Here is a 26754-nt window from a genome sequence, read left to right as displayed (position 1 = left end):
TTCCTTTATTGACCAGTGAGGTAGCCATGTATGGAGGTGCTGTAGAGTGAAAATCAAGTTTCAAATGGGCAGTGATCCCTGTGCCTGGATAGCTCAGTCGGTAGAGCATCAGACTTTTAATCTGAGGGTCCAGGGTTCAAGTCCCTGTTCAGGCGTACCTTTGCTTCTTTTACAAAAAATTAAGCAGGAAATATGAATTGCTCATTCTAATATGTGCTATTTCTGATGGCATCGCAACCTTGGGCAATATGACTCTAAGGTAGTGGAGTCCAGAGTTCTTGGATGCTTTGCCAACATTTCAAGCCTCACTGTGCTTCTAAATAGCATGAAATAGCAATCTTTGTACATAGTTTTAATATTGGGGAGACAGATTGGTCGAAAAAAAAGCAGACAGGCGCTGCTGAGATTCGAACTCAGGATCTCCTGTTTACTAGACAGGCGCTTTAACCAACTAAGCCACAGCACCCTTTTTGCATCTGGTCTCCTTTCCTTCCTCATGTAATCATTTAGAAGTGAAATCCACTTTTTTAAGGCTGGGCTTCTTTTGCAATATAACTTTTCAAAATGTTTTCCAATTGACTGAAACTCCATTGCACAAAACGAGCATGTCATTAATCGTCGATTTAGAGTGGACTGCATTGCCCAGTGTGTGCATTGAGGAGCACATGTTCGTCTTTACTGGGGAGCAAGTTTGCACTCATGAATGTGGCAAAACATTCAAATCCGTAAGTGGGTAAACATTAAAGTCCTAGATGCTGCAAATCTCTATATCTGGATACGGAATGACTGAAAAAAGTTATGTCTCCAGTGTCAAAATGTGTGTAATGCACTAGTAATTCATTTCCTTTATTGACCAGTGAGGTAGCCATGTATGGAGGTGCTGTAGAGTGAAAATCAAGTTTCAAATGGTAGTGATCCATCTGCCTGGATAGCTCAGTCGGTAGGGCATCAGACTTTTAATCTGAGGGTCCAGGGTTCAAGTCCCTGTTCAGGCGTACCTTTGCTTCTTTTACAAAAAATTAAGCAGGAAATATGAATTGCTCATTCTAATATGTGCTATTTCTGATGGCATCGCAACCTTGGGCAATATGACTCTAAGGTAGTGGAGTCCAGAGTTCTTGGATGCTTTGCCAACATATCAAGCCTGACTGTGCTTCTAAATAGCATGAAATAGCAATCTTTGTACAAAGTTTTAATATTGGGGAGACAGATTGGTCGAAAAAAAGCAGACAGGCGCTGCTGAGATTCGAACTCAGGATCTCCTGTTTACTAGACAGGCGCTTTAACCAACTAAGCCACAGCACCTTTTTTGCATCTGGTCTCCTTTCCTTCCTCATGTAATCATTTAGAAGTGAAATCCACTTTTTTAAGGCTGGGCTTCTGTTGCAATATAACTTTTCAAAATGTTTTCCAATTGACTGAAACTCCATTGCACAAAACGAGCATGTCATTAATCGTCGATTTAGAGTGGACTGCATTGCCCAGTGTGTGCATTGAGGAGCACATGTTCGTCTTTACTGGGGAGCAAGTTTGCACTCATGAATGTGGCAAAACATTCAAATCCGTAAGTGGGTGAACATTAAAGTCCTAGATGCTGCAAATCTCTATATCTGGATACGGAATGACTGAAAAAAGTTATGTCTCCAGTGTCAAAATGTGTGTAATGCACTAGTAATTCATTTCCTTTACTGACCAGTGAGGTAGCCATGTATGGAGGTGCTGTAGAGTGAAAATCAAGTTTCAAATGAGCAGTGATCCCTGTGCCTGGATAGCTCAGTCGGTAGAGCATCAGACTTTTAATCTGAGGGTCCAGGGTTCAAGTCCCTGTTCAGGCGTATCTTTGCTTCTTTTACAAAAAATTTAGCAGGAAATATGAATTGCTCATTCTAATATGTGCTATTTCTGATGGCATCGCAACCTTGGGCAATATGACTCTAAGGTAGTGGAGTCCAGAATTCTTGGATGCTTTGCCAACGTTTCAAGCCTGACTGTGCTTCTAAATAGCATGAAGTAACAATCTTTGTACAAAGTTTTAATATTGGGGAGACAGATTGGTCGAAAAAAAAGCAGACAGGCGCTGCTGAGATTCGAACTCAGGATCTCCTGTTTACTAGACAGGCGCTTTAACCAACTAAGCCACAGCACCTCTTTTGCATCTGATCTCCTGTCCTTCCTCATGTAATCATTTAGAAGTGAAATCCACTTTTTTTAAGGCTGGGCTTCTGTTGCAATATAACTTTACAAAATGTTTTCCAATTGACTGAAACTCCATTGCACAAAACGAGCATGTCATTAATCGTCGATTTAGAGTGGACTGCATTGCCCAGTGTGTGCATTGAGGAGCACATGTTCGTCTTTACTGGGGAGCAAGTTTGCACTCATGAATGTGGCAAAACATTCAAATCCGTAAGTGGGTGAACATTAAAGTCCTAGATGCTGCAAATCTCTATATCTGGATACGGAATGACTGAAAAAAGTTATGTCTCCAGTGTCAAAATGTGTGTAATGCACTAGTAATTCATTTCCTTTATTGACCAGTGAGGTAGCCATGTATGGAAGTGCTGTAGAGTGAAAATCAAGTTTCAAATGACAGTGATCCATCTGCCTGGATAGCTCAGTCGGTAGAGCATCAGACTTTTAATCTGAGGGTCCAGGGTTCAAGTCCCTGTTCAGGCGTACCTTTGCTTCTTTTACAAAAAATTAAGCAGGAAATATGAATTGCTCATTCTAATATGTGCTATTTCTGATGGCATCGCAACCTTGGGCAATATGACTCTAAGGTAGTGGAGTCCAGAGTTCTTGGATGCTTTGCCAACATATCAAGCCTGACTGTGCTTCTAAATAGCATGAAATAGCAATCTTTGTACAAAGTTTTAATATTGGGGAGACAGATTGGTCGAAAAAAAGCAGACAGGCGCTGCTGAGATTCGAACTCAGGATCTCCTGTTTACTAGACAGGCACTTTAACCAACTAAGCCACAGCACCTTTTTTGCATCTGGTCTCCTTTCCTTCCTCATGTAATCATTTAGAAGTGAAATCCACTTTTTTAAGGCTGGGCTTCTGTTGCAATATAACTTTTCAAAATGTTTTCCAATTGACTGAAACTCCATTGCACAAAACGAGCATGTCATTAATCGTCGATTTAGAGTGGACTGCATTGCCCAGTGTGTGCATTGAGGAGCACATGTTCGTCTTTACTGGGGAGCAAGTTTGCACTCATGAATGTGGCAAAACATTCAAATCCGTAAGTGGGTGAACATTAAAGTCCTAGATGCTGCAAATCTCTATATCTGGATACGGAATGACTGAAAAAAGTTATGTCTCCAGTGTCAAAATGTGTGTAATGCACTAGTAATTCATTTCCTTTATTGACCAGTGAGGTAGCCATGTATGGAGGTGCTGTAGAGTGAAAATCAAGTTTCAAATGGGCAGTGATCCCTGTGCCTGGATAGCTCAGTCGGTAGAGCATCAGACTTTTAATCTGAGGGTCCAGGGTTCAAGTCCCTGTTCAGGCGTACCTTTGCTTCTTTTACAAAAAATTAAGCAGGAAATATGAATTGCTCATTCTAATATGTGCTATTTCTGATGGCATCGCAACCTTGGGCAATATGACTCTAAGGTAGTGGAGTCCAGAGTTCTTGGATGCTTTGCCAACATTTCAAGCCTGACTGTGCTTCTAAATAGCATGAAACAGCAATCTTTGTACAAAGTTTTAATATTGGGGAGACAGATTGGTCGAAAAAAAAGCAGACAGGCGATTCGCCTAAAGAAAGGAGCTGTCCCTAAGATTGCAAAACTGCGAACTATTCCTCTTGCTCTTAGAGGAGATGTAGAGGAAGAACTCAAGAGAATGGAAAGAGATGGTGTCATTGAAAAGATAGAAGCATCTGAATGGGTCAGTCCTATAGTTGTAGTCAGAAAAGGCAATGGGTCTTTGAGGCTCTGTATAGATCTTAGACATCTAAACAGCATGGTTGTGGCAGACAGGTTTCCCCTTCCCCGAATAGATGATCTGATGGTGGGAGTAGCTGGGTCAAAAGTGTTCTCCATACTAGATCTTAAATCGGCCTACCATCAGGTTGAATTGCACCCTAATTCCAGGGATCTCACCGCCTTCATCACCCCGATTGGATTGTTCAGGTGTGTTCGCATGCCATTTGGTTTGGTCTCAGCCGCAAGTGTGTTTCAGAGTATTATGCATAAATTACTTGGGGGTGAAAAAGGGGTGATGTGTTATCAGGATGATGTTCTTGTATGTGGGAGCGATGAGAAGGAGCATGATGTTCGTTTGAAAAGAGTTTTGGATATTTTGAAGGAGGCAGGCCTCACCGTTGCCTTGGAAAAATGTACTTTTAAAGCCAACAAAGTGGTGTACCTGGGTCATGAGATCACTGGGGAAGGGGTTAGACCCAAGGAGGAGGCTATTGAGGCCATAAAAAGAATGGAGGAGCCTAAGTCTAAAGGGGACATACTATCATTTTTGGGACTGGTGGAGTTTTACGGCAAATTTGTCAAGGGGTTAGCAGAAATGTCGAGGAATATGAGATTTCTCACTCGCAAGGGAATCGTTTTTAAATGGTGTGACCGGTGCAAGAAAGAATTTTTGATGATAAAAGAGGCTATTGTCAATGCTCCCATTTTGAAAATATTTGAGGAAAGTAAACCCACATTGCTTTTTGTTGATGCCAGTGATTATGGTGTTGGGGCTGTTCTGATGCAGGAGGATCAGACAGGTTTACAGACTGTGGCTTTTGCGTCCAGGTCTTTGAAGGGCCCAGAATCTAGATATTCAGTTATTGAGAAGGAGGCTCTAGCATGCGTTTGGGGTGTCGAGAAATTTAAAAGATTCTTGTGGGGGAGGAGTTTCACCATTTGCACTGACCATAAACCCTTGGTTGGAATTTTTACAAAAGGTGGTTTGGAGGGAGTGTCAAGACGCATTATGAAATGGGTCACGGCATTGCAAGGGTTACAGTATACCATGCTCCACGTAAAGGGGGAGGTTAATGTGGTTGCAGACGCCTTGTCTAGATCTGTCCAGAGGGAAATTTCTGACGATAGTGACTTTACAAGTTCAGAGGAGAGTGCAGAAATATTCCAGGTGCATGAAACATTAAAGAAAAGTGAGTGGGATGTGTCTTGCACGGAGGATGTTGTATATCAAGGAGTACTTGCTCTGGTTGCAGAAGGTAAAATTAAGAGCCACAGGGGCGAGATGAATGGTTTTGCCAAAGTGAGGGAGGAGCTATGGATTCAGGATGGTTATTTATACAAGGGTCACCAGATGGTTGTGCCAGTCGGTATGAGGAAGTCTGTCTTGGAGTTGGCCCATGTTGGGCATTTAGGTCTGGCCAGGACGAAGGGACTTGTGAGGTCTGAATTTTGGTGGCCTGGTATCGACAAGGACATAGAGGAACAAGTCAAAGACTGTGTGGAATGTATTGAGGGAAACAAAGGCTTGAAAGTGCAAAAAGTTCCCATGGTAGTGAGGGAGTCCCCGCGTGTCCCTTGGGACGAAATTGCGTTGGATCTCCTCGGTCCATTTAATATTGGTGGTGGCAGAGATAGCTACCTATTAGTAGTCATAGATTTATTATCAAAATGGCCGGAGGTATGTGTACTCAAGGACATATCCAGTAGTAGTATAATCAGATTTTTGGAACAACTGTTTTGGAGAGAAGGGTTTCCAAGAAAGTGTTTGTCTGACAATGGGACCCAACTTGTTTCCAGAGAGTTTAAAGAATTCTTAGAGAATCATGGGATTGAGCAGGTGAATACTTCTTTATATCATCCCCAGAGTAATGGGTGTGTGGAACGATTTAATAGGACTCTGATGGAGGCTATTAGGATAGCGGTGGCTACTGGAGGAGATTGGGTGAGAACAGTGATGGAACGCACGTTCCAGTATATGCTAACTACCCATAGTGTCACAGGCGTGAGTCCATTTGAGATCTTGAGAGGAAGAAAACCAAATACTCATTTATGTCCAGGTTGGATGGGCAAATCAAAAATGGTGGATGTGGATCTAGAGAGTGTAAAAAGGAGAATTTTTGAAGCTGGAGTTAGATCCAAGGAGAGGTATGATCAGAAGAATTGTTGTAGGGAACTCAAGGTCAAAGAGGGTGATTGGATTAAAGTCAAGCTCCCCACCAAAGTTCGTAAAGGAGCCTCGTTGTTTTCTGAACCCAAGCAAGTTGTGAAAGACTTGGGTTCGTCAGTGTTGGTCAAAGGAGGAGCTATTTGGAATAAGGAAAGGGTGGCTTTTCCGTTTCAATGTTAATTTGTCTTCAGTTAGTTGGAGACAGGGACTTTCTTGTGACTCTACCTAATCAACCACTAGATGTCATATATCTATGCTCTTGATTTGTGCCAGGACTTGCAGCGCATCCAATGTTTTACCTGTTAAACCACGAGTGTATAATATTTATTTTACAGGTTTCAATTTCAGTTGTTCAATATGTGTTTTACAGGTTTCAATTTTAGTGGGTCCTCACCCACACAGTTACTTGTTATGTTTAAGGAGGAGAGGTGTTAGGATGTGCAGTGTTTCCAATGTTTACCTGTTAAACCATGAGTGTATAATATTTCCTTCACTATGTCTATTGTCACTTAGATACTATAGAACATAGAACTGCATCTTATGTAGCAGGGTTCCAAGGAGAGCCAGTGAAGAAGCAGGGCCTTAGTGGGAAGATTGTACTCCTCCTGCTGGGGGTCGTCTTATGTCATCAACTTGCAAATAAAAGGTTCTTTACCTTTAAACTACTGGTTATGTGAAAGCCTCCCTTTGTACATAACACTGTGCTTCTAAATAGCATGAAATAACAATCTTTGTACAAAGTTTTAATATTGGGGAGACAGATTGGTCGAAAAAAAAGCAGACAGGCGCTGCTGAGGTTCGAACTCAGGATCTCCAGTTTACTAGACAGGCGCTTTAACCAACTAAGCCACAGCACCTCTTTTGCATCTGATCTCCTGTCCTTCCTCATGTAATCATTTAGAAGTGAAATCCACTTTTTTTAAGGCTGGGCTTCTGTTGCAATATAACTTTACAAAATGTTTTCCAATTGACTGAAACTCCATTGCACAAAACGAGCATGTCATTAATCGTTGATTTAGAGTGGACTGCATTGCCCAGTGTGTGTATTGAGGAGCACATGTTCGCCTTTACTGGGGAGCAATTTTGCACTCATGAATGTGGCAAAACATTCAAATCCGTAAGTGGGTGAACATTAAAGTCCTAGATGCTGCAAATCTCTATATCTGGATACGGAATGACTGAAAAAATTATGTCTCCAGTGTCAAAATGTGTGTAATGCACTAGTAATTCATTTCCTTTATTGACCAGTGAGGTAGCCATGTATGGAGGTGCTGTAGAGTGAAAATCAAGTTTCAAATGGGCAGTGATCCTTGTGCCTGGATAGCTCAGTCGGTAGAGCATCAGACTTTTAATCTGAGGGTCCAGGGTTCAAGTCCCTGTTCAGGCGTACCTTTGCTTCTTTTACAAAAAATTAAGCAGGAAATATGAATTGCTCATTCTAATATGTGCTATTTCTGATGGCATCGCAACCTTGGGCAATATGATTCTAAGGTAGTGGAGTCCAGAGTTCTTGGATGCTTTGCCAACATTTCAAGCCTGACTGTGCTTCTAAATAGCATGAAATAGCAATCTTTGTACAAAGTTTTAATATTGGGGAGACAGATTGGTCGAAAAAAAAGCAGACAGGCGCTGCTGAGATTCGAACTCAGGATCTCCTGTTTACTAGACAGGCGCTTTAACCAACTAAGCCACAGCACCTTTTTTGCATCTGGTCTCCTTTCCTTCCTCATGTAATCATTTAGAAGTGAAATCCACTTTTTTAAGGCTGGGCTTCTGTTGCAATATAACTTTTCAAAATGTTTTCCAATTGACTGAAACTCCATTGCACAAAACGAGCATGTCATTAATCGTCGATTTAGAGTGGACTGCATTGCCCAGTGTGTGCATTGAGGAGCACATGTTCGTCTTTACTGGGGAGCAAGTTTGCACTCATGAATGTGGCAAAACATTCAAATCCGTAAGTGGGTGAACATTAAAGTCCTAGATGCTGCAAATCTCTATATCTGGATACGGAATGACTGAAAAAAGTTATGTCTCCAGTGTCAAAATGTGTGTAATGCACTAGTAATTCATTTCCTTTATTGACCAGTGAGGTAGCCATGTATGGAGGTGCTGTAGAGTGAAAATCAAGTTTCAAATGGGCAGTGATCCTTGTGCCTGGATAGCTCAGTCGGTAGAGCATCAGACTTTTAATCTGAGGGTCCAGGGTTCAAGTCCCTGTTCAGGCGTACCTTTGCTTCTTTTACAAAAAATTAAGCAGGAAATATGAATTGCTCATTCTAATATGTGCTATTTCTGATGGCATCGCAACCTTGGGCAATATGATTCTAAGGTAGTGGAGTCCAGAGTTCTTGGATGCTTTGCCAACATTTCAAGCCTGACTGTGCTTCTAAATAGCATGAAATAGCAATCTTTGTACAAAGTTTTAATATTGGGGAGACAGATTGGTCGAAAAAAAAGCAGACAGGCGCTGCTGAGATTCGAACTCAGGATCTCCTGTTTACTAGACAGGCGCTTTAACCAACTAAGCCACAGCACCTTTTTTGCATCAGATCTCCTTTCCTTCCTCATGTAATCATTTAGAAGTGAAATCCACTTTTTTAAGGCTGGGCTTCTGTTGCAATATAACTTTTCAAAATGTTTTCCAATTGACTGAAACTCCATTGCACAAAACGAGCATGTCATTAATCGTCGATTTAGAGTGGACTGCATTGCCCAGTGTGTGCATTGAGGAGCACATGTTCGTCTTTACTGGGGAGCAAGTTTGCACTCATGAATGTGGCAAAACATTCAAATCCGTAAGTGGGTGAACATTAAAGTCCTAGATGCTGCAAATCTCTATATCTGGATACGGAATGACTGAAAAAAGTTATGTCTCCAGTGTCAAAATGTGTGTAATGCACTAGTAATTCATTTCCTTTATTGACCAGTGAGGTAGCCATGTATGGAGGTGCTGTAGAGTGAAAATCAAGTTTCAAATGGGCAGTGATCCTTGTGCCTGGATAGCTCAGTCGGTAGAGCATCAGACTTTTAATCTGAGGGTCCAGGGTTCAAGTCCCTGTTCAGGCGTACCTTTGCTTCTTTTACAAAAAATTAAGCAGGAAATATGAATTGCTCATTCTAATATGTGCTATTTCTGATGGCATCGCAACCTTGGGCAATATGACTCTAAGGTAGTGGAGTCCAGAGTTCTTGGATGCTTTGCCAACATTTCAAGCCTGACTGTGCTTCTAAATAGCATGAAACAGCAATCTTTGTACAAAGTTTTAATATTGGGGAGACAGATTGGTCGAAAAAAAAGCAGACAGGCGCTGCTGAGATTCGAACTCAGGATCTCCTGTTTACTAGACAGGCGCTTTAACCAACTAAGCCACAGCACCTTTTTTGCATCTGGTCTCCTTTCCTTCCTCATGTAATCATTTAGAAGTGAAATCCACTTTTTTAAGGCTGGGCTTCTGTTGCAATATAACTTTTCAAAATGTTTTCCAATTGACTGAAACTCCATTGCACAAAACGAGCATGTCATTAATCGTCGATTTAGAGTGGACTGCATTGCCCAGTGTGTGCATTGAGGAGCACATGTTCGTCTTTACTGGGGAGCAAGTTTGCACTCATGAATGTGGCAAAACATTCAAATCCGTAAGTGGGTGAACATTAAAGTCCTAGATGCTGCAAATCTCTATATCTGGATACGGAATGACTGAAAAAAGTTATGTCTCCAGTGTCAAAATGTGTGTAATGCACTAGTAATTCATTTCCTTTATTGACCAGTGAGGTAGCCATGTATGGAGGTGCTGTAGAGTGAAAATCAAGTTTCAAATGGGCAGTGATCCCTGTGCCTGGATAGCTCAGTCGGTAGAGCATCAGACTTTTAATCTGAGGGTCCAGGGTTCAAGTCCCTGTTCAGGCGTACCTTTGCTTCTTTTACAAAAAATTAAGCAGGAAATATGAATTGCTCATTCTAATATGTGCTATTTCTGATGGCATCGCAACCTTGGGCAATATGACTCTAAGGTAGTGGAGTCCAGAGTTCTTGGATGCTTTGCCAACATTTCAAGCCTGACTGTGCTTCTAAATAGCATGAAACAGCAATCTTTGTACAAAGTTTTAATATTGGGGAGACAGATTGGTCGAAAAAAAAGCAGACAGGCGCTGCTGAGATTCGAACTCAGGATCTCCTGTTTACTAGACAGGCGCTTTAACCAACTAAGCCACAGCACCTTTTTTGCATCTGGTCTCCTTTCCTTCCTCATGTAATCATTTAGAAGTGAAATCCACTTTTTTAAGGCTGGGCTTCTGTTGCAATATAACTTTTCAAAATGTTTTCCAATTGACTGAAACTCCATTGCACAAAACGAGCATGTCATTAATCGTCGATTTAGAGTGGACTGCATTGCCCAGTGTGTGCATTGAGGAGCACATGTTCGTCTTTACTGGGGAGCAAGTTTGCACTCATGAATGTGGCAAAACATTCAAATCCGTAAGTGGGTGAACATTAAAGTCCTAGATGCTGCAAATCTCTATATCTGGATACGGAATGACTGAAAAAAGTTATGTCTCCAGTGTCAAAATGTGTGTAATGCACTAGTAATTCATTTCCTTTATTGACCAGTGAGGTAGCCATGTATGGAGGTGCTGTAGAGTGAAAATCAAGTTTCAAATGGGCAGTGATCCCTGTGCCTGGATAGCTCAGTCGGTAGAGCATCAGACTTTTAATCTGAGGGTCCAGGGTTCAAGTCCCTGTTCAGGCGTATCTTTGCTTCTTTTACAAAAAATTTAGCAGGAAATATGAATTGCTCATTCTAATATGTGCTATTTCTGATGGCATCGCAACCTTGGGCAATATGACTCTAAGGTAGTGGAGTCCAGAGTTCTTGGAGGCTTTGCCAACATTTCAAGCCTGACTGTGCTTCTAAATAGCATGAAATAGCAATCTTTGTACAAAGTTTTAATATTGGGGAGACAGATTGGTCGAAAAAAAAGCAGACAGGCGCTGCTGAGATTCGAACTCAGGATCTCCTGTTTACTAGACAGGCGCTTTAACCAACTAAGCCACAGCACCTTTTTTGCATCTGGTCTCCTTTCCTTCCTCATGTAATCATTTAGAAGTGAAATCCACTTTTTTAAGGCTGGGCTTCTGTTGCAATATAACTTTTCAAAATGTTTTCCAATTGACTGAAACTCCATTGCACAAAACGAGCATGTCATTAATCGTCGATTTAGAGTGGACTGCATTGCCCAGTGTGTGCATTGAGGAGCACATGTTCGTCTTTACTGGGGAGCAAGTTTGCACTCATGAATGTGGCAAAACATTCAAATCCGTAAGTGGGTGAACATTAAAGTCCTAGATGCTGCAAATCTCTATATCTGGATACGGAATGACTGAAAAAAGTTATGTCTCCAGTGTCAAAATGTGTGTAATGCACTAGTAATTCATTTCCTTTATTGACCAGTGAGGTAGCCATGTATGGAGGTGCTGTAGAGTGAAAATCAAGTTTCAAATGGGCAGTGATCCTTGTGCCTGGATAGCTCAGTCGGTAGAGCATCAGACTTTTAATCTGAGGGTCCAGGGTTCAAGTCCCTGTTCAGGCGTACCTTTGCTTCTTTTACAAAAAATTAAGCAGGAAATATGAATTGCTCATTCTAATATGTGCTATTTCTGATGGCATCGCAACCTTGGGCAATATGACTCCAAGGTAGTGGAGTCCAGAGTTCTTGGATGCTTTGCCAACATTTCAAGCCTGACTGTGCTTCTAAATAGCATGAAACAGCAATCTTTGTACAAAGTTTTAATATTGGGGAGACAGATTGGTCGAAAAAAAAGCAGACAGGCGCTGCTGAGATTCGAACTCAGGATCTCCTGTTTACTAGACAGGCGCTTTAACCAACTAAGCCACAGCACCTTTTTTGCATCTGGTCTCCTTTCCTTCCTCATGTAATCATTTAGAAGTGAAATCCACTTTTTTAAGGCTGGGCTTCTGTTGCAATATAACTTTTCAAAATGTTTTCCAATTGACTGAAACTCCATTGCACAAAACGAGCATGTCATTAATCGTCGATTTAGAGTGGACTGCATTGCCCAGTGTGTGCATTGAGGAGCACATGTTCGTCTTTACTGGGGAGCAAGTTTGCACTCATGAATGTGGCAAAACATTCAAATCCGTAAGTGGGTGAACATTAAAGTCCTAGATGCTGCAAATCTCTATATCTGGATACGGAATGACTGAAAAAAGTTATGTCTCCAGTGTCAAAATGTGTGTAATGCACTAGTAATTCATTTCCTTTATTGACCAGTGAGGTAGCCATGTATGGAGGTGCTGTAGAGTGAAAATCAAGTTTCAAATGGGCAGTGATCCTTGTGCCTGGATAGCTCAGTCGGTAGAGCATCAGACTTTTAATCTGAGGGTCCAGGGTTCAAGTCCCTGTTCAGGCGTACCTTTGCTTCTTTTACAAAAAATTAAGCAGGAAATATGAATTGCTCATTCTAATATGTGCTATTTCTGATGGCATCGCAACCTTGGGCAATATGACTCCAAGGTAGTGGAGTCCAGAGTTCTTGGATGCTTTGCCAACATTTCAAGCCTGACTGTGCTTCTAAATAGCATGAAACAGCAATCTTTGTACAAAGTTTTAATATTGGGGAGACAGATTGGTCGAAAAAAAAGCAGACAGGCGCTGCTGAGATTCGAACACAGGATCTCCTGTTTACTAGACAGGCGCTTTAACCAACTAAGCCACAGCACCTTTTTTGCATCTGGTCTCCTTTCCTTCCTCATGTAATCATTTAGAAGTGAAATCCACTTTTTTAAGGCTGGGCTTCTGTTGCAATATAACTTTTCAAAATGTTTTCCAATTGACTGAAACTCCATTGCACAAAACGAGCATGTCATTAATCGTCGATTTAGAGTGGACTGCATTGCCCAGTGTGTGCATTGAGGAGCACATGTTCGTCTTTACTGGGGAGCAAGTTTGCACTCATGAATGTGGCAAAACATTCAAATCCGTAAGTGGGTGAACATTAAAGTCCTAGATGCTGCAAATCTCTATATCTGGATACGGAATGACTGAAAAAAGTTATGTCTCCAGTGTCAAAATGTGTGTAATGCACTAGTAATTCATTTCCTTTATTGACCAGTGAGGTAGCCATGTATGGAGGTGCTGTAGAGTGAAAATCAAGTTTCAAATGGGCAGTGATCCCTGTGCCTGGATAGCTCAGTCGGTAGAGCATCAGACTTTTAATCTGAGGGTCCAGGGTTCAAGTCCCTGTTCATGCATACCTTTGCTTCTTTTACAAAAAATTAAGCAGGAAATATGAATTGCTCATTCTAATATGTGCTATTTCTGATGGCATCGCAACCTTGGGCAATATGACTCTAAGGTAGTGGAGTCCAGAGTTCTTGGATGCTTTGCCAACATTTCAAGCATGACTGTGCTTCTAAATAGCATGAAACAGCAATCTTTGTACAAAGTTTTAATATTGGGGAGACAGATTGGTCGAAAAAAAAGCAGACAGGCGCTGCTGAGATTCGAACTCAGGATCTCCTGTTTACTAGACAGGCGCTTTAACCAACTAAGCCACAGCACCTTTTTTGCATCTGGTCTCCTTTCCTTCCTCATGTAATCATTTAGAAGTGAAATCCACTTTTTTAAGGCTGGGCTTCTGTTGCAATATAACTTTTCAAAATGTTTTCCAATTGACTGAAACTCCATTGCACAAAACGAGCATGTCATTAATCGTCGATTTAGAGTGGACTGCATTGCCCAGTGTGTGCATTGAGGAGCACATGTTCGTCTTTACTGGGGAGCAAGTTTGCACTCATGAATGTGGCAAAACATTCAAATCCGTAAGTGGGTGAACATTAAAGTCCTAGATGCTGCAAATCTCTATATCTGGATACGGAATGACTGAAAAAAGTTATGTCTCCAGTGTCAAAATGTGTGTAATGCACTAGTAATTCATTTCCTTTATTGACCAGTGAGGTAGCCATGTATGGAGGTGCTGTAGAGTGAAAATCAAGTTTCAAATGGGCAGTGATCCCTGTGCCTGGATAGCTCAGTCGGTAGAGCATCAGACTTTTAATCTGAGGGTCCAGGGTTCAAGTCCCTGTTCAGGCGTATCTTTGCTTCTTTTACAAAAAATTTAGCAGGAAATATGAATTGCTCATTCTAATATGTGCTATTTCTGATGGCATCGCAACCTTGGGCAATATGACTCTAAGGTAGTGGAGTCCAGAGTTCTTGGATGCTTTGCCAACATTTCAAGCCTGACTGTGCTTCTAAATAGCATGAAACAGCAATCTTTGTACAAAGTTTTAATATTGGGGAGACAGATTGGTCGAAAAAAAAGCAGACAGGCGCTGCTGAGATTTGAACTCAGGATCTCCTGTTTACTAGACAGGCGCTTTAACCAACTAAGCCACAGCACCTCTTTTGCATCTGATCTCCTTTCCTTCCTCATGTAATCATTTAGAAGTGAAATCCACTTTTTTTAAGGCTGGGCTTCTGTTGCAATATAACTTTACAAAATGTTTTCCAATTGACTGAAACTCCATTGCACAAAACGAGCATGTCATTAATCGTTGATTTAGAGTGGACTGCATTGCCCAGTGTGTGTATTGAGGAGCACATGTTCGCCTTTACTGGGGAGCAATTTTGCACTCATGAATGTGGCAAAACATTCAAATCCGTAAGTGGGTGAACATTAAAGTCCTAGATGCTGCAAATCTCTATATCTGGATACGGAATGACTTAAAAAATTATGTCTCCAGTGTCAAAATGTGTGTAATGCACTAGTAATTCATTTCCTTTATTGACCAGTGAGGTAGCCATGTATGGAGGTGCTGTAGAGTGAAAATCAAGTTTCAAATGGGCAGTGATCCTTGTGCCTGGATAGCTCAGTCGGTAGAGCATCAGACTTTTAATCTGAGGGTACAGGGTTCAAGTCCCTGTTCAGGCGTACCTTTGCTTCTTTTACAAAAAATTAAGCAGGAAATATGAATTGCTCATTCTAATATGTGCTATTTCTGATGGCATCGCAACCTTGGGCAATATGATTCTAAGGTAGTGGAGTCCAGAGTTCTTGGATGCTTTGCCAACATTTCAAGCCTGACTGTGCTTCTAAATAGCATGAAATAGCAATCTTTGTACAAAGTTTTAATATTGGGGAGACAGATTGGTCGAAAAAAAAGCAGACAGGCGCTGCTGAGATTCGAACTCAGGATCTCCTGTTTACTAGACAGGCGCTTTAACCAACTAAGCCACAGCACCTTTTTTGCATCTGGTCTCCTTTCCTTCCTCATGTAATCATTTAGAAGTGAAATCCACTTTTTTAAGGCTGGGCTTCTGTTGCAATATAACTTTTCAAAATGTTTTCCAATTGACTGAAACTCCATTGCACAAAACGAGCATGTCATTAATCGTCGATTTAGAGTGGACTGCATTGCCCAGTGTGTGCATTGAGGAGCACATGTTCGTCTTTACTGGTGAGCAAGTTTGCACTCATGAATGTGGCAAAACATTCAAATCCGTAAGTGGGTGAACATTAAAGTCCTAGATGCTGCAAATCTCTATATCTGGATACGGAATGACTGAAAAAAGTTATGTCTCCAGTGTCAAAATGTGTGTAATGCACTAGTAATTCATTTCCTTTATTGACCAGTGAGGTAGCCATGTATCGAGGTGCTGTAGAGTGAAAATCAAGTTTCAAATGGGCAGTGATCCTTGTGCCTGGATAGCTCAGTCGGTAGAGCATCAGACTTTTAATCTGAGGGTCCAGGGTTCAAGTCCCTGTTCAGGCGTACCTTTGCTTCTTTTACAAAAAATTAAGCAGGAAATATGAATTGCTCATTCTAATATGTGCTATTTCTGATGGCATCGCAACCTTGGGCAATATGATTCTAAGGTAGTGGAGTCCAGAGTTCTTGGATGCTTTGCCAACATTTCAAGCCTGACTGTGCTTCTAAATAGCATGAAATAGCAATCTTTGTACAAAGTTTTAATATTGGGGAGACAGATTGGTCGAAAAAAAAGCAGACAGGCGCTGCTGAGATTCGAACTCAGGATCTCCTGTTTACTAGACAGGCGCTTTAACCAACTAAGCCACAGCACCTTTTTTGCATCAGATCTCCTTTCCTTCCTCATGTAATCATTTAGAAGTGAAATCCACTTTTTTAAGGCTGGGCTTCTGTTGCAATATAACTTTTCAAAATGTTTTCCAATTGACTGAAACTCCATTGCACAAAACGAGCATGTCATTAATCGTCGATTTAGAGTGGACTGCATTGCCCAGTGTGTGCATTGAGGAGCACATGTTCGTCTTTACTGGGGAGCAAGTTTGCACTCATGAATGTGGCAAAACATTCAAATCCGTAAGTGGGTGAACATTAAAGTCCTAGATGCTGCAAATCTCTATATCTGGATACGGAATGACTGAAAAAAGTTATGTCTCCAGTGTCAAAATGTGTGTAATGCACTAGTAATTCATTTCCTTTATTGACCAGTGAGGTAGCCATGTATGGAGGTGCTGTAGAGTGAAAATCAAGTTTCAAATGGGCAGTGATCCTTGTGCCTGGATAGCTCAGTCGGTAGAGCATCAGACTTTTAATCTGAGGGTCCAGGGTTCAAGTCCCTGTTCAGGCGTACCTTTGCTTCTTTTACAAAAAATTAAGCAGGAAATATGAATTGCTCATTCTAATATGTGCTATTTCTGATGGCATCGCAACCTTGGGCAATATGACTCTAAGGTAGTGGAGTCCAGAGTTCTTGGATGCTTTGCCAACATTTCAAGCCTGACTGTGCTTCTAAATAGCATGAAACAGCAATCTTTGTACAAAGTTTTAATATTGGGGAGACAGATTGGTCGAAAAAAAAGCAGACAGGCGCTGCTGAGATTCGAACTCAGGATCTCCTGTTTACTAGACAGGCGCTTTAACCAACTAAGCCACAGCACCTTTTTTGCATCTGGTCTCCTTTCCTTCCTCATGTAATCATTTAGAAGTGAAATCCACTTTTTTAAGGCTGGGCTTCTGTTGCAATATAACTTTTCAAAATGTTTTCCAATTGACTGAAACTCCATTGCACAAAACGAGCATGTCATTAATCGTCGATTTAGAGTGGACTGCATTGCCCAGTGTGTGCATTGAGGAGCACATGTTCGTCTTTACTGGGGAGCAAGTTTGCACTCATGAATGTGGCAAAACATTCAAATCCGTAAGTGGGTGAACATTAAAGTCCTAGATGCTGCAAATCTCTATATCTGGATACGGAATGACTGAAAAAAGTTATGTCTCCAGTGTCAAAATGTGTGTAATGCACTAGTAATTCATTTCCTTTATTGACCAGTGAGGTAGCCATGTATGGAGGTGCTGTAGAGTGAAAATCAAGTTTCAAATGGGCAGTGATCCCTGTGCCTGGATAGCTCAGTCGGTAGAGCATCAGACTTTTAATCTGAGGGTCCAGGGTTCAAGTCCCTGTTCAGGCGTACCTTTGCTTCTTTTACAAAAAATTAAGCAGGAAATATGAATTGCTCATTCTAATATGTGCTATTTCTGATGGCATCGCAACCTTGGGCAATATGACTCTAAGGTAGTGGAGTCCAGAGTTCTTGGATGCTTTGCCAACATTTCAAGCCTGACTGTGCTTCTAAATAGCATGAAACAGCAATCTTTGTACAAAGTTTTAATATTGGGGAGACAGATTGGTCGAAAAAAAAGCAGACAGGCGCTGCTGAGATTCGAACTCAGGATCTCCTGTTTACTAGACAGGCGCTTTAACCAACTAAGCCACAGCACCTTTTTTGCATCTGGTCTCCTTTCCTTCCTCATGTAATCATTTAGAAGTGAAATCCACTTTTTTAAGGCTGGGCTTCTGTTGCAATATAACTTTTCAAAATGTTTTCCAATTGACTGAAACTCCATTGCACAAAACGAGCATGTCATTAATCGTCGATTTAGAGTGGACTGCATTGCCCAGTGTGTGCATTGAGGAGCACATGTTCGTCTTTACTGGGGAGCAAGTTTGCACTCATGAATGTGGCAAAACATTCAAATCCGTAAGTGGGTGAACATTAAAGTCCTAGATGCTGCAAATCTCTATATCTGGATACGGAATGACTGAAAAAAGTTATGTCTCCAGTGTCAAAATGTGTGTAATGCACTAGTAATTCATTTCCTTTATTGACCAGTGAGGTAGCCATGTATGGAGGTGCTGTAGAGTGAAAATCAAGTTTCAAATGGGCAGTGATTCCTGTGCCTGGATAGCTCAGTCGGTAGAGCATCAGACTTTTAATCTGAGGGTCCAGGGTTCAAGTCCCTGTTCAGGCGTATCTTTGCTTCTTTTACAAAAAATTTAGCAGGAAATATGAATTGCTCATTCTAATATGTGCTATTTCTGATGGCATCGCAACCTTGGGCAATATGACTCTAAGGTAGTGGAGTCCAGAGTTCTTGGAGGCTTTGCCAACATTTCAAGCCTGACTGTGCTTCTAAATAGCATGAAATAGCAATCTTTGTACAAAGTTTTAATATTGGGGAGACAGATTGGTCGAAAAAAAAGCAGACAGGCGCTGCTGAGATTCGAACTCAGGATCTCCTGTTTACTAGACAGGCGCTTTAACCAACTAAGCCACAGCACCTTTTTTGCATCTGGTCTCCTTTCCTTCCTCATGTAATCATTTAGAAGTGAAATCCACTTTTTTAAGGCTGGGCTTCTGTTGCAATATAACTTTTCAAAATGTTTTCCAATTGACTGAAACTCCATTGCACAAAATGAGCATGTCATTAATCGTCGATTTAGAGTGGACTGCATTGCCCAGTGTGTGCATTGAGGAGCACATGTTCGTCTTTACTGGGGAGCAAGTTTGCACTCATGAATGTGGCAAAACATTCAAATCCGTAAGTGGGTGAACATTAAAGTCCTAGATGCTGCAAATCTCTATATCTGGATACGGAATGACTGAAAAAAGTTATGTCTCCAGTGTCAAAATGTGTGTAATGCACTAGTAATTCATTTCCTTTATTGACCAGTGAGGTAGCCATGTATGGAGGTGCTGTAGAGTGAAAATCAAGTTTCAAATGGGCAGTGATCCCTGTGCCTGGATAGCTCAGTCGGTAGAGCATCAGACTTTTAATCTGAGGGTCCAGGGTTCAAGTCCCTGTTCAGGCATACCTTTGCTTCTTTTACAAATAATTAAGCAGGAAATATGAATTGCTCATTCTAATATGTGCTATTTCTGATGGCATCGCAACCTTGGGCAATATGACTCTAAGGTAGTGGAGTCCAGAGTTCTTGGATGCTTTGCCAACATTTCAAGCATGACTGTGCTTCTAAATAGCATGAAACAGCAATCTTTGTACAAAGTTTTAATATTGGGGAGACAGATTGGTCGAAAAAAAAGCAGACAGGCGCTGCTGAGATTCGAACTCAGGATCTCCTGTTTACTAGACAGGCGCTTTAACCAACTAAGCCACAGCACCTTTTTTGCATCTGGTCTCCTTTCCTTCCTCATGTAATCATTTAGAAGTGAAATCCACTTTTTTAAGGCTGGGCTTCTGTTGCAATATAACTTTTCAAAATGTTTTCCAATTGACTGAAACTCCATTGCACAAAACGAGCATGTCATTAATCGTCGATTTAGAGTGGACTGCATTGCCCAGTGTGTGCATTGAGGAGCACATGTTCGTCTTTACTGGGGAGCAAGTTTGCACTCATGAATGTGGCAAAACATTCAAATCCGTAAGTGGGTGAACATTAAAGTCCTAGATGCTGCAAATCTCTATATCTGGATACGGAATGACTGAAAAAAGTTATGTCTCCAGTGTCAAAATGTGTGTAATGCACTAGTAATTCATTTCCTTTATTGACCAGTGAGGTAGCCATGTATGGAGGTGCTGTAGAGTGAAAATCAAGTTTCAAATGGGCAGTGATCCCTGTGCCTGGATAGCTCAGTCGGTAGAGCATCAGACTTTTAATCTGAGGGTCCAGGGTTCAAGTCCCTGTTCAGGCGTATCTTTGCTTCTTTTACAAAAAATTTAGCAGGAAATATGAATTGCTCATTCTAATATGTGCTATTTCTGATGGCATCGCAACCTTGGGCAATATGACTCTAAGGTAGTGGAGTCCAGAGTTCTTGGATGCTTTGCCAACATTTCAAGCCTGACTGTGCTTCTAAATAGCATGAAACAGCAATCTTTGTACAAAGTTTTAATATTGGGGAGACAGATTGGTCGAAAAAAAAGCAGACAGGCGCTGCTGAGATTCGAACTCAGGATCTCCTGTTTACTAGACAGGCGCTTTAACCAACTAAGCTACAGCACCTCTTTTGCATCTGATCTCCTTTCCTTCCTCATGTAATCATTTAGAAGTGAAATCCACTTTTTTTAAGGCTGGGCTTCTGTTGCAATATAACTTTACAAAATGTTTTCCAATTGACTGAAACTCCATTGCACAAAACGAGCATGTCATTAATCGTTGATTTAGAGTGGACTGCATTGCCCAGTGTGTGTATTGAGGAGCACATGTTCGCCTTTACTGGGGAGCAAGTTTGCACTCATGAATGTGGCAAAACATTCAAATCCGTAAGTGGGTGAACATTAAAGTCCTAGATGCTGCAAATCTCTATATCTGGATACGGAATGACTGAAAAAAGTTATGTCTCCAGTGTCAAAATGTGTGTAATGCACTAGTAATTCATTTCCTTTATTGACCAGTGAGGTAGCCATGTATGGAGGTGCTGTAGAGTGAAAATCAAGTTTCAAATGGGCAGTGATCCCTGTGTCTGGATAACTCAGTCGGTAGAGCATCAGACTTTTAATCTGAGGGTCCAGGGTTCAAGTCCCTGTTCAGGCGTACCTTTGCTTCTTTTACAAAAAATTAAGCAGGAAATATGAATTGCTCATTCTAATATGTGCTGTTTCTGATGGCATCGCAACCTTGGGCAATATGACTCTAAGGTAGTGGAGTCCAGAGTTCTTGGATGCTTTGCCAACATTTCAAGCCTGACTGTGCTTCTAAATAGCATGAAATAGCAATCTTTGTACAAAGTTTTAATATTGGGGAGACAGATTGGTCGAAAAAAAAGCAGACAGGCGCTGCTGAGATTCAAACTCAGGATCTCCTGTTTACTAGACAGGCGCTTTAACCAACTAAGCCACAGCACCTTATTTGCATCTGGTCTCCTTTCCTTCCTCATGTAATCAATCAGAAGTGAAATCCACTTTTTTAAGGCTGGGCTTCTGTTGCAATATAACTTTTCAAAATGTTATCCAATTGACTGAAACTCCATTGCACAAAACGAGCATGTCATTAATCGTCGATTTAGAGTGGACTGCATTGCCCAGTGTGTGCATTGAGGAGCACATGTTCGTCTTTACTGGGGAGCAAGTTTGCACTCATGAATGTGGCAAAACATTCAAATCCGTAAGTGGGTGAACATTAAAGTCCTAGATGCTGCAAATCTCTATATCTGGATACGGAATGACTGAAAAAAGTTATGTCTCCAGTGTCAAAATGTGTGTAATGCACTAGTAATTCATTTCCTTTATTGACCAGTGAGGTAGCCATGTATGGAGGTGCTGTAGAGTGAAAATCAAGTTTCAAATGGGCAGTGATCCCTGTGTCTGGATAACTCAGTCGGTAGAGCATCAGACTTTTAATCTGAGGGTCCAGGGTTCAAGTCCCTGTTCAGGCGTACCTTTGCTTCTTTTACAAAAAATTAAGCAGGAAATATGAATTGCTCATTCTAATATGTGCTGTTTCTGATGGCATCGCAACCTTGGGCAATATGACTCTAAGGTAGTGGAGTCCAGAGTTCTTGGATGCTTTGCCAACATTTCAAGCCTGACTGTGCTTCTAAATAGCATGAAATAGCAATCTTTGTACAAAGTTTTAATATTGGGGAGACAGATTGGTCGAAAAAAAAGCAGACAGGCGCTGCTGAGATTCAAACTCAGGATCTCCTGTTTACTAGACAGGCGCTTTAACCAACTAAGCCACAGCACCTTATTTGCATCTGGTCTCCTTTCCTTCCTCATGTAATCAATCAGAAGTGAAATCCACTTTTTTAAGGCTGGGCTTCTGTTGCAATATAACTTTTCAAAATGTTATCCAATTGACTGAAACTCCATTGCACAAAACGAGCATGTCATTAATCGTCGATTTAGAGTGGACTGCATTGCCCAGTGTGTGCATTGAGGAGCACATGTTCGTCTTTACTGGGGAGCAAGTTTGCACTCATGAATGTGGCAAAACATTCAAATCCGTAAGTGGGTGAACATTAAAGTCCTAGATGCTGCAAATCTCTATATCTGGATACGGAATGACTGAAAAAAGTTATGTCTCCAGTGTCAAAATGTGTGTAATGCACTAGTAATTCATTTCCTTTATTGACCAGTGAGGTAGCCATGTATGGAGGTGCTGTAGAGTGAAAATCAAGTTTCAAATGGGCAGTGATCCCTGTGCCTGGATAGCTCAGTCGGTAGAGCATCAGACTTTTAATCTGAGGGTCCAGGGTTCAAGTCCCTGTTCAGGCGTACCTTTGCTTCTTTTACAAAAAATTAAGCAGGAAATATGAATTGCTCATTCTAATATGTGCTATTTCTGATGGCATCGCAACCTTGGGCAATATGACTCTAAGGTAGTGGAGTCCAGAGTTCTTGGATGCTTTGCCAACATTTCAAGCCTTACTGTGCTTCTAAATAGCATGAAATAGCAATCTTTGTACATAGTTTTAATATTGGGGAGACAGATTGGTCGAAAAAAAAGCAGACAGGCGCTGCTGAGATTCGAACTCAGGATCTCCTGTTTACTAGACAGGCGCTTTAACCAACTAAGCCACAGCACCCTTTTTGCATCTGGTCTCCTTTCCTTCCTCATGTAATCATTTAGAAGTGAAATCCACTTTTTTAAGGCTGGGCTTCTGTTGCAATATAACTTTTCAAAATGTTTTCCAATTGACTGAAACTCCATTGCACAAAACGAGCATGTCATTAATCGTCGATTTAGAGTGGACTGCATTGCCCAGTGTGTGCATTGAGGAGCACATGTTCGTCTTTACTGGGGAGCAAGTTTGCACTCATGAATGTGGCAAAACATTCAAATCCGTAAGTGGGTGAACATTAAAGTCCTAGATGCTGCAAATCTCTATATCTGGATACGGAATGACTGAAAAAAGTTATGTCTCCAGTGTCAAAATGTGTGTAATGCACTAGTAATTCATTTCCTTTATTGACCAGTGAGGTAGCCATGTATGGAGGTGCTGTAGAGTGAAAATCAAGTTTCAAATGGCAGTGATCCATCTGCCTGGATAGCTCAGTCGGTAGGGCATCAGACTTTTAATCTGAGGGTCCAGGGTTCAAGTCCCTGTTCAGGCGTACCTTTGCTTCTTTTACAAAAAATTAAGCAGGAAATATGAATTGCTCATTCTAATATGTGCTATTTCTGATGGCATCGCAACCTTGGGCAATATGACTCTAAGGTAGTGGAGTCCAGAGTTCTTGGATGCTTTGCCAACATATCAAGCCTGACTGTGCTTCTAAATAGCATGAAATAGCAATCTTTGTACAAAGTTTTAATATTGGGGAGACAGATTGGTCGAAAAAAAGCAGACAGACGCTGCTGAGATTCGAACTCAGGATCTCCTGTTTACTAGACAGGCGCTTTAACCAACTAAGCCACAGCACCTTTTTTGCATCTGGTCTCCTTTCCTTCCTCATGTAATCATTTAGAAGTGAAATCCACTTTTTTAAGGCTGGGCTTCTGTTGCAATATAACTTTTCAAAATGTTTTCCAATTGACTGAAACTCCATTGCACAAAACGAGCATGTCATTAATCGTCGATTTAGAGTGGACTGCATTGCCCAGTGTGTGCATTGAGGAGCACATGTTCGTCTTTACTGGGGAGCAAGTTTGCACTCATGAATGTGGCAAAACATTCAAATCCGTAAGTGGGTGAACATTAAAGTCCTAGATGCTGCAAATCTCTATATCTGGATACGGAATGACTGAAAAAAGTTATGTCTCCAGTGTCAAAATGTGTGTAATGCACTAGTAATTCATTTCCTTTATTGACCAGTGAGGTAGCCATGTATGGAGGTGCTGTAGAGTGAAAATCAAGTTTCAAATGGGCAGTGATCCCTGTGCCTGGATAGCTCAGTCGGTAGAGCATCAGACTTTTAATCTGAGGGTCCAGGGTTCAAGTCCCTGTTCAGGCGTATCTTTGCTTCTTTTACAAAAAATTTAGCAGGAAATATGAATTGCTCATTCTAATATGTGCTATTTCTGATGGCATCGCAACCTTGGGCAATATGACTCTAAGGTAGTGGAGTCCAGAATTCTTGGATGCTTTGCCAACGTTTCAAGCCTGACTGTGCTTCTAAATAGCATGAAGTAACAATCTTTGTACAAAGTTTTAATATTGGGGAGACAGATTGGTCGAAAAAAAAGCAGACAGGCGCTGCTGAGATTCAAACTCAGGATCTCCTGTTTACTAGACAGGCGCTTTAACCAACTAAGCCACAGCACCTCTTTTGCATCTGATCTCCTGTCCTTCCTCATGTAATCATTTAGAAGTGAAATCCACTTTTTTTAAGGCTGGGCTTCTGTTGCAATATAACTTTACAAAATGTTTTCCAATTGACTGAAACTCCATTGCACAAAACGAGCATGTCATTAATCGTCGATTTAGAGTGGACTGCATTGCCCAGTGTGTGCATTGAGGAGCACATGTTCGTCTTTACTGGGGAGCAAGTTTGCACTCATGAATGTGGCAAAACATTCAAATCCGTAAGTGGGTGAACATTAAAGTCCTAGATGCTGCAAATCTCTATATCTGGATACGGAATGACTGAAAAAAGTTATGTCTCCAGTGTCAAAATGTGTGTAATGCACTAGTAATTCATTTCCTTTATTGACCAGTGAGGTAGCCATGTATGGAGGTGCTGTAGAGTGAAAATCAAGTTTCAAATGGCAGTGATCCATCTGCCTGGATAGCTCAGTCGGTAGAGCATCAGACTTTTAATCTGAGGGTCCAGGGTTCAAGTCCCTGTTCAGGCGTACCTTTGCTTCTTTTACAAAAAATTAAGCAGGAAATATGAATTGCTCATTCTAATATGTGCTATTTCTGATGGCATCGCAACCTTGGGCAATATGACTCTAAGGTAGTGGAGTCCAGAGTTCTTGGATGCTTTGCCAACATATCAAGCCTGACTGTGCTTCTAAATAGCATGAAATAGCAATCTTTGTACAAAGTTTTAATATTGGGGAGACAGATTGGTCGAAAAAAAGCAGACAGGCGCTGCTGAGATTCGAACTCAGGATCTCCTGTTTACTAGACAGGCACTTTAACCAACTAAGCCACAGCACCTTTTTTGCATCTGGTCTCCTTTCCTTCCTCATGTAATCATTTAGAAGTGAAATCCACTTTTTTAAGGCTGGGCTTCTGTTGCAATATAACTTTTCAAAATGTTTTCCAATTGACTGAAACTCCATTGCACAAAACGAGCATGTCATTAATCGTCGATTTAGAGTGGACTGCATTGCCCAGTGTGTGCATTGAGGAGCACATGTTCGTCTTTACTGGGGAGCAAGTTTGCACTCATTAATGTGGCAAAACATTCAAATCCGTAAGTGGGTGAACATTAAAGTCCTAGATGCTGCAAATCTCTATATCTGGATACGGAATGACTGAAAAAAGTTATGTCTCCAGTGTTAAAATGTGTGTAATGCACTAGTAATTCATTTCCTTTATTGACCAGTGAGGTAGCCATGTATGGAGGTGCTGTAGAGTGAAAATCAAGTTTCAAATGGGCAGTGATCCCTGTGCCTGGATAGCTCAGTCGGTAGAGCATCAGACTTTTAATCTGAGGGTCCAGGGTTCAAGTCCCTGTTCAGGTGTATCTTTGCTTCTTTTACAAAAAATTTAGCAGGAAATATGAATTGCTCATTCTAATATGTGCTATTTCTGATGGCATCGCAACCTTGGGCAATATGACTCTAAGGTAGTGGAGTCCAGAATTCTTGGATGCTTTGCCAACGTTTCAAGCCTGACTGTGCTTCTAAATAGCATGAAATAACAATCTTTGTACAAAGTTTTAATATTGGGGAGACAGATTGGTCGAAAAAAAAGCAGACAGGCGCTGCTGAGATTCGAACTCAGGATCTCCTGTTTACTAGACAGGCGCTTTAACCAACTAAGCCACAGCACCTCTTTTGCATCTGATCTCCCGTCCTTCCTCATGTAATCATTTAGAAGTGAAATCCACTTATTTTAAGGCTGGGCTTCTGTTGCAATATAACTTTACAAAATGTTTTCCAATTGACTGAAACTCCATTGCACAAAACGAGCATGTCATTAATCGTCGATTTAGAGTGGACTGCATTGCCCAGTGTGTGCATTGAGGAGCACATGTTCGTCTTTACTGGGGAGCAAGTTTGCACTCATGAATGTGGCAAAACATTCAAATCCGTAAGTGGGTGAACATTAAAGTCCTAGATGCTGCAAATCTCTATATCTGGATACGGAATGACTGAAAAAAGTTATGTCTCCAGTGTCAAAATGTGTGTAATGCACTAGTAATTCATTTCCTTTATTGACCAGTGAGGTAGCCATGTATGGAGGTGCTGTAGGGTGAAAATCAAGTTTCAAATGGGCAGTGATCCT

General features: G+C 41.2%; 19 non-coding genes across 19 annotated transcripts; 1 reads left to right on the top strand and 18 right to left on the bottom strand.

The window, feature by feature from the left end:
- Window positions 1–392: 392 nt before the first annotated feature.
- TRNAT-AGU (transfer RNA threonine (anticodon AGU)) lies at window positions 393–466 on the bottom strand. Its single transcript has one exon. It is a non-coding gene; the product is annotated as a tRNA-Thr (tRNA).
- A 765-nt stretch (window positions 467–1231) lies between these two features.
- TRNAT-AGU (transfer RNA threonine (anticodon AGU)) lies at window positions 1232–1305 on the bottom strand. Its single transcript has one exon. It is a non-coding gene; the product is annotated as a tRNA-Thr (tRNA).
- Window positions 1306–2072: 767 nt separating this feature from the next.
- On the bottom strand, window positions 2073–2146 carry TRNAT-AGU (transfer RNA threonine (anticodon AGU)). Its single transcript has one exon. It is a non-coding gene; the product is annotated as a tRNA-Thr (tRNA).
- Window positions 2147–7725: 5579 nt separating this feature from the next.
- Window positions 7726–7799, bottom strand: TRNAT-AGU (transfer RNA threonine (anticodon AGU)). Its single transcript has one exon. It is a non-coding gene; the product is annotated as a tRNA-Thr (tRNA).
- A 767-nt stretch (window positions 7800–8566) lies between these two features.
- Window positions 8567–8640, bottom strand: TRNAT-AGU (transfer RNA threonine (anticodon AGU)). Its single transcript has one exon. It is a non-coding gene; the product is annotated as a tRNA-Thr (tRNA).
- Window positions 8641–9407: 767 nt separating this feature from the next.
- TRNAT-AGU (transfer RNA threonine (anticodon AGU)) lies at window positions 9408–9481 on the bottom strand. Its single transcript has one exon. It is a non-coding gene; the product is annotated as a tRNA-Thr (tRNA).
- Window positions 9482–10248: 767 nt separating this feature from the next.
- Window positions 10249–10322, bottom strand: TRNAT-AGU (transfer RNA threonine (anticodon AGU)). The gene has a single exon. It is a non-coding gene; the product is annotated as a tRNA-Thr (tRNA).
- A 767-nt stretch (window positions 10323–11089) lies between these two features.
- On the bottom strand, window positions 11090–11163 carry TRNAT-AGU (transfer RNA threonine (anticodon AGU)). Its single transcript has one exon. It is a non-coding gene; the product is annotated as a tRNA-Thr (tRNA).
- Window positions 11164–11930: 767 nt separating this feature from the next.
- TRNAT-AGU (transfer RNA threonine (anticodon AGU)) lies at window positions 11931–12004 on the bottom strand. The gene has a single exon. It is a non-coding gene; the product is annotated as a tRNA-Thr (tRNA).
- Window positions 12005–13612: 1608 nt separating this feature from the next.
- On the bottom strand, window positions 13613–13686 carry TRNAT-AGU (transfer RNA threonine (anticodon AGU)). The gene has a single exon. It is a non-coding gene; the product is annotated as a tRNA-Thr (tRNA).
- A 1608-nt stretch (window positions 13687–15294) lies between these two features.
- On the bottom strand, window positions 15295–15368 carry TRNAT-AGU (transfer RNA threonine (anticodon AGU)). Its single transcript has one exon. It is a non-coding gene; the product is annotated as a tRNA-Thr (tRNA).
- A 767-nt stretch (window positions 15369–16135) lies between these two features.
- TRNAT-AGU (transfer RNA threonine (anticodon AGU)) lies at window positions 16136–16209 on the bottom strand. The gene has a single exon. It is a non-coding gene; the product is annotated as a tRNA-Thr (tRNA).
- A 767-nt stretch (window positions 16210–16976) lies between these two features.
- Window positions 16977–17050, bottom strand: TRNAT-AGU (transfer RNA threonine (anticodon AGU)). The gene has a single exon. It is a non-coding gene; the product is annotated as a tRNA-Thr (tRNA).
- Window positions 17051–17817: 767 nt separating this feature from the next.
- TRNAT-AGU (transfer RNA threonine (anticodon AGU)) lies at window positions 17818–17891 on the bottom strand. The gene has a single exon. It is a non-coding gene; the product is annotated as a tRNA-Thr (tRNA).
- A 767-nt stretch (window positions 17892–18658) lies between these two features.
- TRNAT-AGU (transfer RNA threonine (anticodon AGU)) lies at window positions 18659–18732 on the bottom strand. The gene has a single exon. It is a non-coding gene; the product is annotated as a tRNA-Thr (tRNA).
- A 457-nt stretch (window positions 18733–19189) lies between these two features.
- TRNAK-UUU (transfer RNA lysine (anticodon UUU)) lies at window positions 19190–19262 on the top strand. The gene has a single exon. It is a non-coding gene; the product is annotated as a tRNA-Lys (tRNA).
- Window positions 19263–19499: 237 nt separating this feature from the next.
- On the bottom strand, window positions 19500–19573 carry TRNAT-AGU (transfer RNA threonine (anticodon AGU)). Its single transcript has one exon. It is a non-coding gene; the product is annotated as a tRNA-Thr (tRNA).
- Window positions 19574–22864: 3291 nt separating this feature from the next.
- TRNAT-AGU (transfer RNA threonine (anticodon AGU)) lies at window positions 22865–22938 on the bottom strand. Its single transcript has one exon. It is a non-coding gene; the product is annotated as a tRNA-Thr (tRNA).
- Window positions 22939–26225: 3287 nt separating this feature from the next.
- On the bottom strand, window positions 26226–26299 carry TRNAT-AGU (transfer RNA threonine (anticodon AGU)). The gene has a single exon. It is a non-coding gene; the product is annotated as a tRNA-Thr (tRNA).
- Window positions 26300–26754: the final 455 nt, after the last annotated feature.

This window comes from Ambystoma mexicanum, unplaced genomic scaffold (genome assembly GCF_040938575.1).
Source record: "Ambystoma mexicanum isolate Mex_15411 unplaced genomic scaffold, UKY_AmexF1_1 Mex_scaf1, whole genome shotgun sequence".
Lineage (NCBI taxonomy): Eukaryota > Metazoa > Chordata > Amphibia > Caudata > Ambystomatidae > Ambystoma > Ambystoma mexicanum.
The sequence above is the reverse complement of the archived record's forward strand: the minus strand, read 5'-3'. Positions and strand labels throughout refer to the sequence as shown.